The sequence below is a fragment of the Corvus hawaiiensis genome, chromosome 5, assembly GCF_020740725.1.
Source record: "Corvus hawaiiensis isolate bCorHaw1 chromosome 5, bCorHaw1.pri.cur, whole genome shotgun sequence".
In the NCBI taxonomy this organism is placed as follows: domain Eukaryota; kingdom Metazoa; phylum Chordata; class Aves; order Passeriformes; family Corvidae; genus Corvus; species Corvus hawaiiensis.
In genome coordinates, this window is record NC_063217.1 from 45,994,555 (window position 1) to 46,008,939 (window position 14,385).

Sequence of the window (14,385 nt, forward strand, 5' to 3'; positions counted from 1 at the left end):
CTGTTTTGTTGAAGATAAATAAGTCACTTTAGTAGACTTGGTTTAGAAAGGCACAAACCTCTCAGTTAAAAACAAAGTGAATTCTGTGTGATTTAAATCTGCTGTGGTGTTGCACAGACCTAGGTTTGACTATATCAGTTTAAAATTTGGATTTGAGAAAAATGTGTTTTCCCAATTAAAGGGGCATATGATTATTTCATGCATGCCTGATTTTGTATCCAGCCACATGATCAATCCTTTGTGCTTTTGTCTCATTTATTTTTTATTTTATTTTTATTTTTAATCTTTTTTCCCTTCCCCTGTTTGCATGTTTGAATTACTAGATCATAATGAAGGGTAAGCCATGCTAGATTTCTGTGCTCTGTTGGCAGTTTGGGAATGACAAATGAAAGCAACTAGTCATTTGATTTTCCTGCCCATCTGCTTTAATCATTAAAAACAAAACCCAATGAACTTTAATTTTTATTACAGAAAAATAGGAAACTTATAATTGGGTTTAAGTCTTGTCAGAGACCAAAATCATCCTCTGTTCTCCATGACCCAACTCTACATTTTGTGCTTTTCACAAATGGGCACCAGCAGAGCAGCAAACCTTTGCACTTCTGGTGCTCCTCAAAGGTGAGTTACTGCAAGTGCTGCAGTAGTGACAGCTTCATTCTGCCCAGCCTAGAGCCTGGACTTTTAAGTGCTATGAATGCTTTTATTTTCCTAAGAAAATGTGAAGCCTTGAGAAAATAAGGGAATCAGAGCACATTAATCAGAATTACCAATGTGAAGACTGTGACAGAAATTTGAAAAAAACCCAACCGTATAGACAATGGTTCCTCTGTAAGAAAAATCATTTCAACTCAGTAAAAAATTGATTGGTAATTCAAACCAGAAATTGCCCTGACTGTTGAACATATATTGAAATATTTCATGGTCTGTTTTATCATTGCAACTTGTTGACATTATTTTGTACTTGTAACTTCATAGACTATAGCCATTTATCACATCAGCATCAGACATCTGCACAAGCATTTGTCATGCTGCTGTTAATTTTTTTCCTTTTTCTTTTTTTCTTTCCCTCCCCACCCCCCATTGGCTGATGGAAAGCTATAGCTAAAAGAACAATACAGTGGAATGTGAAGGCTATCATTAGGGGGCAAAAACAAACTTCAAAGAGGAAGCACATATGGTTTTGACTTCTATAAAAATGGCAGGTGGACATGAAAAAAGGTTGATTTCAAATTTATTTTCATGATAGCTGCAGCTTCTTAAAAGTCCAAGGTGATTAATTTTCAATTTGGCGTTCCTAATATCTGAAATAAGATCACAGTTTTACAACTTCCTGAGGCAGAGAATGAGAGTGACAAAGTCATGTTGGTATAAACCAAGGGCAACCCAAAGCAAGAGGGCTCTTGAGCAGCAAGAAACATTTTGCAAAAGGCTTTCTGAAAGTAAAGCATGTATATGCTTTATATGTATATAAACAAAATGTTTCTGAAGTCAGCTTGTTGTGAAGCATATGTTAAACTCAAGGGTGTTGGGTTAGATTTGAAAGGAGAACCTTTTGTTTATAGACTACTAAGTGTCACTTGTATTACTAGCTGAGATAGCAGTTGAATACAAAAGACTTGAACCAAAATGAAACACCACCACTACCTCAACAATGCTGTCTTTCCCTTAGTGACAGGTGTTTCTTTGTATATGAAGGAATACATGACACTTAATTTTCATTTCTGCATTATCATATGTCATTTTAGATCTAGCATCTGAAATCCTTGTGGCTGGAAAGTCAGAACTCTCTGCACCTGTGGGTGACTTGCTGGTGATGTGAAAGAATAAGCAACTGTCATTTCTAAGTGCAAGTTGAATTTATCCTTCTTATAGATGCTGTATATGGTATTTTAATTGAAAAAGAATGTTAGCCATCTTGCCTATATACGTTAATATATTAAAACTGGTAGACTTGATAGAAAATATTTCTGGTGGGATGTTCTGTTCAGTGCTTCTCAGAAAAATGGCAGGGCTATTACCTATGGCTCAGATGTAACTGCAACATGCATGGGACTGGGTTTGGATCCATATCCCAGCTTTGCTGTTACTCTGATGAGAAAATTTTTTCTATCCTGATTCCTGCTAATTCACTTCCTATTTCTTGCATCTAGTTCTGAAATTGTGGGCTACTCAGAATGTGTCATGATTAAACCTCACCCAAAAGGGCATATATTTTGGCAAAGTATAAATGATATAAAAATAATGATGGTATCTTGCATGGGTGATTATTTATCACTACTTCTAAAGTCAATGTTGTATCAGGGTAGGATATATTACAATAACACCATTCTTTAGCAAAAAACAAACAAGTAAAAATCCCCCAAACTTTCAGCTGTCTAGTTATTTATCCTCTGAAAGTATCAAGAAAGGCTTTGTTTTCCCTAAATAAAAAATAATTGAATGTCTTTTATCAAGAGGTTGGAGCAACAATAGGACTGTATTCCAGAAGTTGGGTGCAGACTGGGACTTGATTATTCTTTGTTCCTGCAGAAAGACAAGATTGCTATTTCTAATAATCAGATATTTTCTTACCTCTCTGAGAATAGTACTATATTGTTTTCTCTAGTGGGAAGTATTATTTTAGTATCTGAGACATTAAGTGGCTAATTTGCGTCTGTCCTCAAGAAACAGTCTCCAGGAATGGCTTTGTGAAGTTTTCTTTAGAGGGTGGTCTTTATTTTATTTCATTCAGGGTTGTGTGGGCTTTTTAGGGCGAGTTAAAGAGATGAGAACTTCAATGAAAGAAATGAGATGTTGGTCCACAACAGCCCATCTTCTGCCATTGAATTTGAAGAAAGAAATGTTTTGTCAGCAATTTAGTTTTCAGTGCTCAGGTTGTGGGGCACAAGTCTTCCCTAGCTAAAAGCAAGTATTTCTGGGCGTTTGCCTTCTGTATCAGGCAGACACTCCCACCAGCCAGTCTTGCTTATAAAGCTCCTACCAGGTCCCCTCAATAAAACCACTCCCTGGAGCACTTGGACAGAGTGGGGACTGTGGTGGTAGAACTGAGAATGGCCCGTGCCTCCATCCTTTCTGAGGTCTCATCAATTTCCTCTGTTGGAAGTCTGGTAGCAACATTTTCAAGGGTTCCCTGAAGGCAGATAAGATCATCAAAAAATGTTTAACTTGAACACACTTCTTGTTACATCTGAATCACTTTGCCCAGCTTCCTCATGAGTATAGAAAAATGTTTCCTTTTGTCAGTTAACATAATAAGTTCTGGAGTACTGTCAGGATCTGTCTTCAGACTACTTCCTTGCTAGAAAATTTTGTACCACTGGAACTGTAGAATAATAATAAGAGAAGTGCTAAGCCTGTCCAAGGGGTAAAAAAATGCAACCACTCAGACCTTCTGTCTCTTTCTTTGGGGTTTACTATCAGAATTCAGCACTGATATTTTCAGGAGTTGCTGAATGGATCCATGCATCTGCTCATAAATTTATTCCTAACTTACACAGAGGAATATTTAGAAATCAAACTGCACTCTTTCCATTGACAATAGAAGCACACACTTTGTACTTGTAAAATTTTAAAAGCTTCCCCTCTAGGAAATCATGAAGGTACCATTGCTAGGGCTATTCATTCCTCCTAGCTTAGTTCCTCTCAGTTTCCTAATATATGTCTTTATCGGAAATCATGAGAAAATTCTTCCTTTTTCCAGTGAAAAATCAGTATGAAAGAAGGGACAGGAGAGAATATTTTTGCCCTGTGGAAAAAACAGACTAGTTCTATAAATGCAATACAAAAAAAATCAGCATTTCCTTAGCACATGCACTATTGATTCAGTGTTTGACCACAATTGGACTGGTTTAGGTTTTGGCATCTTTGGGGAAGTAAGCAGTCCCACAGCTGTTTTTGTTTAGCCAAAACTCAGGTTTGACTCAGTTTTCCATATAGTGTCTGAATGAATAAATTTGAGTTAGACTGTGTTATTGTGTGGACAAACTTACACGCAGGTGTCTTTAAACAAGGTATGTATGAAGCATCTTCATTATAAATTCCTTTCTTTATATTAATTAAGTGAAAAAGATTGGTCTACACTGGAAAAGTATTGAAGTAGAAAACCAAGTTAGGGAATGTAGCATGGAAACAAAACCGGGGAAAATATTTTAATTAGAAATAGCAGTGGTCTCAGTCAGAATTATTATAAATCCAGTGAAAACCATAGTCTTCAATGTGCCATGGAGAAAGCAGACGTGATCTATGAAAAAGTACCCAGTGATCAATTAATTTCATATTGAGAAAAATGATTTTAATCAAAACCACTTTTTTACCAGGCCTAGAAGGATATTTGATGTTTCGTTCTGTTGTGGTTTAACCCCAGCTGGCAGGTAAGCACCACACAACCCCTCATTCATTCCCCACTGATGGGATGAGGGAAGGAATGGTAAGGGCAGAAGTGAGAAAACCCCTGGGTTCAGATAAAGGCAGCTAAAGTAAAGCCAAAAGCAAGCAAAGCAAAACAAGCAATTCCTTCAACACTTCCCATGGGCAGGCAGATGTTCAGCCACCTCCAGGAAAGTAGGGCTCCTTCACACGTAATGGTAGCATGGGAAGACTAATGCCATCACTCTGAATGTCCCTTCTTTTCTTATTCCCCCAGCTTTCTGTGCTGAGGCATGGCACCATATGGTCTGGAATATCCCTTGGGTCATTTTGGGTCAGCTTGTTCACCCCCAGCCTCTTCACTGGTGAGGTGGGGTAAGAGGCAGGAAGGACCTTGACTCTGTACAAGCTCAGCAGTAACCAAAACATCTCTGTGTTATCAACACTGCTTCCAGCACAAGTTCAAAGCATAGCCTTGTATCAGATGCTATGAAGAACATTCTCTCTATCCCAGCCAAAAGCAGCATGTACTCACTCTCTCCAACAGTACATGTAACACCGTACTCTTGGAATACAGGGCTAAAGGCAACTGCCATCTACTAACTTTCCAACCCATAGAAGAGTCCTCTACAAAGGTGTTGCTCTTGATGGACTTCTCTCCCATCTATTCTCCATGATCCCTGGTGTGGGAGATGTTTTATTCCTCAAAACAGCTACTGCCGTTTTTCACTTTTCTTACATTTTCCAACATCTAATCTCTTCAGTAACAAATTTTAGCCACCTCACCCATCCACCAAAGACTCAGAGTAGAACAGGCTCTTCAGCTATTTGAAGACCTATAATCTGTTTCTCTTCCTAACTAAATTAGTCCAGATTTTCCTAAATTTCTTCTTGTACTATGTTGATACTGTCTCTTCTTTCTTGTCTTTGAGCGCTCTGAAATTGATCCACATAAAAAGTACCCCTAACCAGTTATTTCTCATCCTCTATTTGGGTAGATATAAGTAACCTCTATCAGTTATTTATATCTACCTTACATTTTTCCTGACTAATTTTTAGTGTTTCACCATTTTTCAAGATTGTTTTAAAGCCTGTGTTTGTTTTCCAGCATATCTATGTTTTGCTTCATGCTAAGAGCAAGTTTAAGAAGCATACTTTGATGAATATATTCCTTTTAGTCAGTGAATGCTTCTGGGTGATTTTACAGTAAATGTAAATAAATGGATGAGGAGCACATCTGCCTAACAATGTAGTAACATCCATTAGAAGAAAAAAGTGTGAAAGAAAAAGATTTTAAAGTCATTGTTCACACAGGATGGCTGGAATATTGCTTAAAGTAAAAATCTAGGAGCTGTGTAGAAGCTATTTGCTGGGAACCTTAGATTCTGCAGAACTGGACTATCTAGAATAGGTCTTAAATAAAATTATAAAGTATTAATGTTTTCCAAACAAAAATGTGTAGTGAATACACCCAGAAATTTTCTGTACTGTGTCTGCACGGTTGGACAATATAACCTCCAGAGATCCCTTCCAACCTCAACTATTTTGTGACAGGTTTCAGGGTTTCCAGTTTTAAAGATATTGCACACTAGAGTTTAGGAAGTAGTGCTATTGTCACATCAGGAGGTATCTCCAAGGCTCTCAGTTCTTGGATAATTTCAAAGTCTTTAGGTCCCTTTTGCTCCCTTGGGAAATATTGCAAAATGCATGAGGAGACTGTTTTCCAGTACCCAGTAAAAGCAGCTGAAAGAATGCTTGAGAGATCCTGCATTCAAAGGAAAAGTCTCTCTCTGTCTGGGAGGGGTAAGGTATCAAAACTGCAAGAGTCCGTGCCTGTCATCAGAGTAAGTTGTCAGTAACATGCAGGTGAGGATACATCAATATTCATGGCTGCTCTTCATATCTCATTAAGATAAGTATATATGCACATCCAGAATATAGTTCCAAATAAATAAGTGTTTGCATGTGCGCAGAGAAAGATGTTGCACCTGATATCACTCTTACTGTTTTGCTACAGCTAAGTGCCCAGAATTGTGGTGTTCTGTCCTGTGTTTTTTGAGAGCAAACTCAAAATGTACTTCTTCTCCTCTTCTGCTCTTGACATGATGAAGAAATCATAGAAACCATAAACCACCATTCATGCTTAGTTTTATTATTTATTATTCCTAAGCATGAGAAGAGAAAGTCCCAGTGGTCTAATTGCTATTGTGGAGGCTCAGGAAAGTCAAGTTATTAAAATTGTCTGTGCCCCTTATCTGATCAAGTTCTAAAATAATTCCTGAAATTAAGATGTAAATACTTTTATTTGTTTTAATTCAGCTTCCAGTGGCTGCTAAAGTATTCAATCGAGGCATAACATTTTAAAGCCTTTTAAGAGCCAAATAAAATTATTACTTATAAATTATTAAAAGCCTTCCACAAATGGAAAAATACTTACCGAAAAGTCCTTCATAAATAATGTTCAAGCTAAATTAAGTAGTAGTATAAGGAATGCATTAAAGTTTGCGAATGAGATATTAGCAGTGTGCTCCGTTAACCTCAAAGTTATGATAGCTGGAGCACTTGCTACCCCTCTGAAACCTTGCAACTCCAAGTCCTGGCTCACTCTGGAAAAGAAACATGTGGTGGTACTGGAGATTGGAAAAAGAGCTCGAGGTCAGGGGTCGACACAGTAAGGGAGTTTGCTCTTTAAGAGGTTATCTGTGGATCTGCAAAGCCAAAGTGCAATTGGGTTCTGTGATGTGATTTTAGTGAGTAATTGTATATGATCGTAGGTAGTTTCAAAGACAAGGTTGGAAGATTTTTCTAGCCTGCTTGTGATATCAATTTTGGGGAGTCTGTGTATCTTGAGATGGACAATGCAGTTTCTTCAGAAATTGTCATCTGAAGTGATACAGCTGGTAACTGATTCATTTTAATTACAAATTTAGCAGACTAGTAATAGGCTTTTTTTTCTTTCTTATCCCTGTGATACCTGTCATGTAAATCAGCAGCTTTGTTGGCTTGTACATTTTTTGCCACTGGTAAAACTCATGTTTGCTTTTGAGTTGGTACTGCATCAGAGAAAATTTTGCATCTTTATTAAGAGAGTACAAGTCACTGTAATTGATATGCCTGGATATTGCTTTTTCTTTGGTCTATGAGTAGATAGTTTGCCAGTGGGTTATCAAGTTACTGGCTCTTGATTATTCAAAACAGTGTGAAACAAACATTTCCTATTGTTTTAGTTGTTTAGGGTTTCCTTGATTAAGCTGTCGCTGCTGTCAGTTATGTTCTTATAAGCCTGCTCGGATCTATTTCATGTTAAGAAAAAGCTCAGATAAATCCAGGAAAGCTTAATGTTTATCCAATGTGAAAATAATTACTCAAAAGTGTTATTCTTAATCCAGATAATTAGAGTGGGGAAGGAGAGATCAGTGTCATTGTGAATTATGCCCTGGCAATTGACTCTTGGTCCTTGTAAGTTTCAGGTGAAGATGTGAATGGATAAAGGTTAGATTAACCATAATCCAAAGTAGCTGCAACCTAAATCTGTTATGATACAAGGATGATCACTTAAAAAGAGCTGGATTGTGGGATTGTTTCTGGTTGGATAAGATGCCGCTCGACTGGGACTAGTCTTAAAACATGCTTAGCACCATGTCACTGCAGCTGTAAGCACTTGTGCACGGTTTCAGGCTGCTGCAGACTGCTGGGCTCTCCCTGCACAGTGTAAGACTACACTGCGTTGCAATATCTGTACTTTACATTAACATGCTTTACCCTGTGTTTCATGGAAAATAGATGGTAACTTATGCAGAATGATTTGCTCAATGATCACTTCTCTGTGCTGTTAAACATATTTCTTTGTGTTCACCATTTGAAACATTCTGTGCATCTACATTTAGTATAGTGTACAATGGTACACAGTCAATAAAAATTGACCAATACAAAATGTAAAAGAGACAAAGCATTTACTCTCTAGTTTACACCATGATTTTGTAGGGTTACTAATCATTAGAAAAGAAAAAACAGCTATATAGTCTATGTAAGGATAAGGCTTGCAGATAAGGTTTTTCTCTTTGAAGTGGCACAATTTTCAGAAATCCATTATAAATGAACAAGACTAAATCAAAGCAAATTCACTTTGAATGCAGGAAAAGTAGCGTTAAAAAGGGGACATGCATGTATTAGTACAAACTGCAAGCAGAAAGTACTTGATGCTTCAGACTTCCCTGTTTATAGATATGGACGCAATGGTGACAGCTCAGATGACAATATGTGTAGTAACTCTCCATAAATATATAGACTCTTGAATGTCAGTGTTTACTGATTGGGAATAACACTGCTGAAAGAGGAAGAGAAGAAGGTGAAAGGCCATTTCTTGAAAAACAGTACAGGAAATATTTGGTCTCAACAGATAATTTAATTGCATGGTCCAGTCCTTCTCATTGCTTCAGTACAAATGGAAAATAAGGTAAAGACAATTTTTTCTTCATATTCAATTTTAGTAATAAATGACATGCATTTATTCTGAGGTGATGTATTTGTGCAGATCTCCTTCAACATTGCTGGAAGACTGGAAGCAGCATTCCTTGATGCATGGCTAAGGTGAGGAAATAGTTAAAAAAGTAATTAATGAAATGCAAAAGCTAATAAGAGGAAAGTATCTTAATACACACTTGAGATAGAATCTTCTCTGTGAATAATTAAAATTATTTAAAGTTCATTTCTGGATTTTTAATAAAGTATGTCTCAATAAGACTTGTTCCTGGTTTTAAACCTTTCTAGACTTAACTCACTACCTTCTTTTTGTAGTATTATTTTTTCTTAAAAGGGGGTTTAAGTAATGTTTATGTTTGTCTATGTTTAAAAAGAAAATTCTGCAAGAGGCATAAAATTCCTAAATTTTGTTCCTAACATAAAAATTATCCATTTAGAATATCACATGAAAGTGCTAAGTTATTTCTAATGCTACATTAAATGCCATGGATTTGTGTTATATAACTATGGTGTTCTCCTGCATCCTAAACTCCCTGCCTTTAAAACAATGTTTCAGGGAAGTGTATGTCATTAACAAAAACTCTCAGACTTATGTCAGAAAAGATTTTAGAGCAGGGATTTAAGTTTTCAAGCTTTAGAATATAAGTCAAACTTTAATTAAAGTAGGTGAGGAAGAAACTTGCCTGCTTGTTAGCTCATTACAAGGGTGGATAGCACAGTTTCCCCACACCTTTCAGCAAAGTCTTCTAGTGATTGATACTGAAGGGACCACTGGTCTCATGTAACGTAGCAATTTTTAAGTTAGAGAAAGAGGAGTGTAAGACAAATTCCCATAGTATAAAGGGCAATAAGAACTAAATGTAGAATTGCTAATGCAAATTCTGACTCTGAAAATATGAACATGGAAAAACTGTTTAATAAGGCAAAAGGTCTCTTCAGGATTGAAACTGGAGAGAAAGCAACATCTGGACATAGGTGGGGAGCGCAGTTTTCCTTAGTGGAAAAGATGAGTTAGGACGAAAATGAAATTATAGGACTTAGAGTTGAGGACTCTCGGCCCCTTCTGCATTTTACAAGTAGACTGGTAGACAGCTGACTGTCCAAGTCACAGAAATGTCACTGACATATAAGGAAAACGAACAATAAAAAGGAAAATAATAACACTAGTAAAAACCTTGTAAGTTTTTGAAAATTAAAAATCAGTGAAACAAAACCAGAAACGGAACCCCATTTACCGTGTTGAAAAAAAAAAGAGAAAATCCTGTGAAAGTATTTGTAGTGTCAAAGACCACAGTAAACTCTGTACCAGTATCTGTAACTTTGGGTTCTTTAAGTAGCTTGAAATTGCTTAATTATTAGGGATCATAGAAACTAATAGTTAACACAAAGGAGATAATATAACTAGACCTATCAACGAAATAATTTAAACATCAAGTTGCAAATAGTTACAGAAGATAGAAGGTTTTTCTCTGAGGAAATTGAAGTAGCTGGTAAAAAGGTGACATTTATCACTTTTAAGCAGCTTCAGTGTTGAATGATGACCAAACTCTGTCAGTTTTTTTGAGTAGTGATGATCCCAGGAAGCTTAGGGAATAGGAAAAGAGTTTCTGATGAATCAGGCTGACTTTTGCTACAGGGTGAACAAATTGTTTCCCTGTTCAGCCTTTCTGAGGTCTGGAAGCCATACGTCAGTGGAAAAAGCCTTGGCTGATTTCTCTAATTTCCCAGGATTAGTGGGGTTTTATGCTAAAATTATGATCTTCTGTAACTTCCACTAGTGTACCAGAAAATGTAGTTCAAGAATAAAACAATTATTTTACTGACTTTAAATTTTATCTACTTACTTGCATGTTCAGCATGCATCAACCAGCTACATTAGTGTTTCAGAATTTTATTAAGTATTATAAAATAATACATAAAGAAATGTTAGAATATCTCTTGTTCTGAGACAGCATAGTAATTTACTGACCATGGACAATTAAGAAAGAAATAGGTACCTTAGGACAACCATGAAGCCAGTGCAGATTAGTCACAGCTAATCTATTCTTGTAACCCAATAGAGTTTTTCAGTTCCAGAGAAAGAGGAATTTTACTTGTGTTTAAGACCAGTTCAAAGCAAATTGAACATTCAGGGAATTGTCATTGAACATAATTCTAATTTCTTAACTTGCAAGAAATTGAAGTATTTTTAACAAGAATTGTGGAAATGCATAAAATGTATTTATTTCTAGAAAATAGAACTGGTATTGTCAGTGTTTTCTAATATTTTGTTCTTCCATCCCACTAAGAAAAAATAAACTGCTTTTAGTGGTGTTTTGGAAGAGAATATGAGTGACTGTTTTGAATCACACGAGAAGTACATTTTGTCCAGTAGCCTGTTTCTGATAGTGGCCAGTAAGTTAGTACAAGAAAACCTCCAGAGAATATTTTCCATCTTCTAATGATCTCAGCTTTAGAGATTTCTTTTCATAGGCTTTACCATATTGTTGTATTTTAGTACCCTTGATAGTCCTCTGTTCATTAAATTTGCCCAGTTGCATTTTGATTCTATTTACACTTGTGGCATGATGCAGCAATGACTTAGGTTAAACTACTAATTTAATTACTAATTATTTGAAAAAAAAGAATTCCTGGTAAAGTGCTTATTTTAAATGGACTGCCTAATAATTTGATATTCCCTAGTTCTCATGTTGTGAGACAGTGGAAATTTTTACTTTAGACCATAAAGTGGGAACAAATTCTCTTGCACCATGTTTTTACAGTGTTAAAGGGTCCCAAGTCATACTAATGTATCTGTCCAGAGAGTGCCATTTGTATCTCTGTTCATTCTTTGTCATCTTCAGTACACTTTGTATTTTTTGAAGCTTTGCTATATTTTTATGAACAGCATCCAGTCTTCAAGAAGTGGCTGCTACGCCAATGACTTATACTACCTTCTATTATTTACAGAAAAAATTTAAATATTTTATTTGTATTTCTTGCTTTTGCCACACATTGAGCTGGTGCTTACTGTCCACTATGTATCCACAGCAGCCTTCCTTAAATTTGACATTATTATCTATTGTGATATTATTTGATTGCCTTTCCTGTCTATATTTTACTTCATATTCATTGAAAGTAAATTTTTCTTTCCCAATTTTGTAATAATGAAATTTTTCTGCAACCAAATGATTCATTTTTGTGGTGTCAAAATTCTTTTTAAAAGTCATTTATGAGGCAGTTGAACTGCACAGAATCCTATGGAAGTCCACTGACAATTATCCTCCACCTTGAAATCTGGGGTTTTTTTGTCTGTTTTCCTATTTCAATTTTTTTTTATCTTACACGGCCTTTTATCTTATTCTGCAAAAGATTACCTTAAAAACTACTGGCAAGGGCCCTTTTGTTTAATAAACAAAATGTTTTTCCAGCCAATTTACCTGGCCCAGAGATCTGTTTCTACTTCTGCTCTAACTGAGCACAGACACATTTGATCAAAAGGGTGGACAACACGTATGCAGCTTTACTCTGCAGTCAGTACTCGTCTTGCTTGGATAAACTTTTGCTTCTGCCCAAGATCTTTGAGAAGAGAATTGTGGCCTCCAAGTTAGAGGATCAGACTTTACATTTGGTTTGAGTTGTGAGCAGCATGTCGGTTTGGTTGCCATTTTGTTTGGCTGCTGCTTCAGCAAGAATAGTAAAAGACATGGGAATTTGATTCCTCAAAATTGGAAACCCTTGTCTCAGTAAGGATGTTGAATAGCACTGAGTTCTCCTTGAAGCTCTCTATCATAAGTGTCTCTTTTACATGCAATTCAATAGCCTATGTTAAGAAACTAAAAGTAATATCAAATTATTTATTTAACTGTGTCCTTTGATTAGTGTTTCTCCACTCCTGCATTACTTGGAATCAGCCTTGCAAGATTGTTCAGTAAATTCTCATTACTGGGGTAGGTTTTTAGAACAGTGTGTCTACCAAAAGTCCATTAGGCTAGCATGGGGGGTTTTTTGTAAATATTGTAATATTTCCTGCATTGGCTTAATGAAATCTGAATATCCCTAGTTTAAACAAGAAGGGTAACAACATGAACACCTACTAGGGCACACATATGTATATATTCTTAAAATGGAGTGTAAGTTTCTAAAGGTACTGTTACTTAAGATAAAACCTTTTCTGCTCTAAATGGCAAAATGATTGAAACTACATTTAATAGACACAAACATATATATACAATAGAAATTCCCTGAAAGGTAACACTAACCGTGTTCTGTAGTTTGTTCTGTTTCATAGTTCTGTATTGGTACTGATGAATTACAGCTTCTGCCTTCTTCACAGTCCCTTCACACAGAGAGTTTTGCTGTTAAGCACAAGATGACCATGAATGTTTGAGTCAAGCAGGCTTCTGTCTTGTTACAAACAAAAATGAAAGGAAATTATTTTGTAGAATTTGCAAGTATAAAACTGCTAAGTGAAAAAATGCTTCTTGTTCTAAAAGAAATTAATTCAGAGGCATTTTGTAGTGAAATAAATAGTCATGGCATTTGAAAAAAAGGATTTGTGTTCCCTTATTTGTGTGGTTTTCCCTCAAATGGAAAACCTCCCATGTATGATGTGTTTGAAGGCTTTATCAGTGTTAGGGGGTTTTTTTGACTTCTCGATTCCATTATGGCTGCAGATTTGCAAGCCAAATGGGAGACTTATAGTCATTTTTATAATATGAAACTAATAATTTTATGTCCTATTGTATGTGAAATGTTTGAACTAAATGTTTGATGTTTGAACTAATAAATCCTATGATCTCTGCAGTGACCCTGTCAGGTGATTAATGTACATTTTGGACTAGTGAAGTCAAATAAGAAATTTTCTTTGGTTGGGACACCTGTCCCAGAACATGCACCCTACAGCATAGTATTTCTGGAGCTCATCCTATTCATTGTCATGCCCATAAAGAAAGCTTTTTCCAAATTCCACAGGTCTCACGTATGGCAATAATAATCTAATATATAATGCAGAGAGAGAGAAGAAAGAAAATCTGTTTCTGTTTTTGCATGCTCTTCAAATGCAAGTCTTTCAAATACTGAAAGATACAGGGCCATGCTCATTTCGGTATTTCTCATGTGCCTGCTGGTGTCTGGGTGTTTGCGCCAATGAAGATGAAGTTCCTCTATTGAGAACAAGCTTTCTTGTAAGTTTTCTCAGGCTTTCTAGTTCTGATCAGAGGACTATTACTGCAAAATTGTTTATGCGTTCCTGATTCCCATCTGACTAAGAAAAAATAATGCCAAAAACAAAGATTGTAAACAAAATTTATCTGCTTGTTTCAAATTAGAGCATTCCGGCTAGCTTTAGTTTGGAACTTCAAGTGCTATTTCAGGTAATTCTAGCAGTATCTGAAATAATTTACATATAATAAATTTACTAGGAGTCTCATTTTCAGATAACCTCTTGGGTATGTTTTTCTTCCCCAGCTTAAAGATGAAAGGTTTTCAAATAGGGATTACTCTTGTTTGAAACAGCTCTGAGACATGGCACTGTACACACACTCTACTCTTTCCTTT

The 14,385-nt window shown here is 36.1% G+C and overlaps 1 long non-coding RNA gene across 1 annotated transcript in view; it reads left to right on the top strand.

Moving 5' to 3' along the window:
• LOC125325634 overlaps positions 1-14,385 on the top strand; it is a 208,643-nt gene that overhangs the window by 52,976 nt on the left and 141,282 nt on the right. The gene's annotated exons all lie outside the window — the stretch shown is intronic.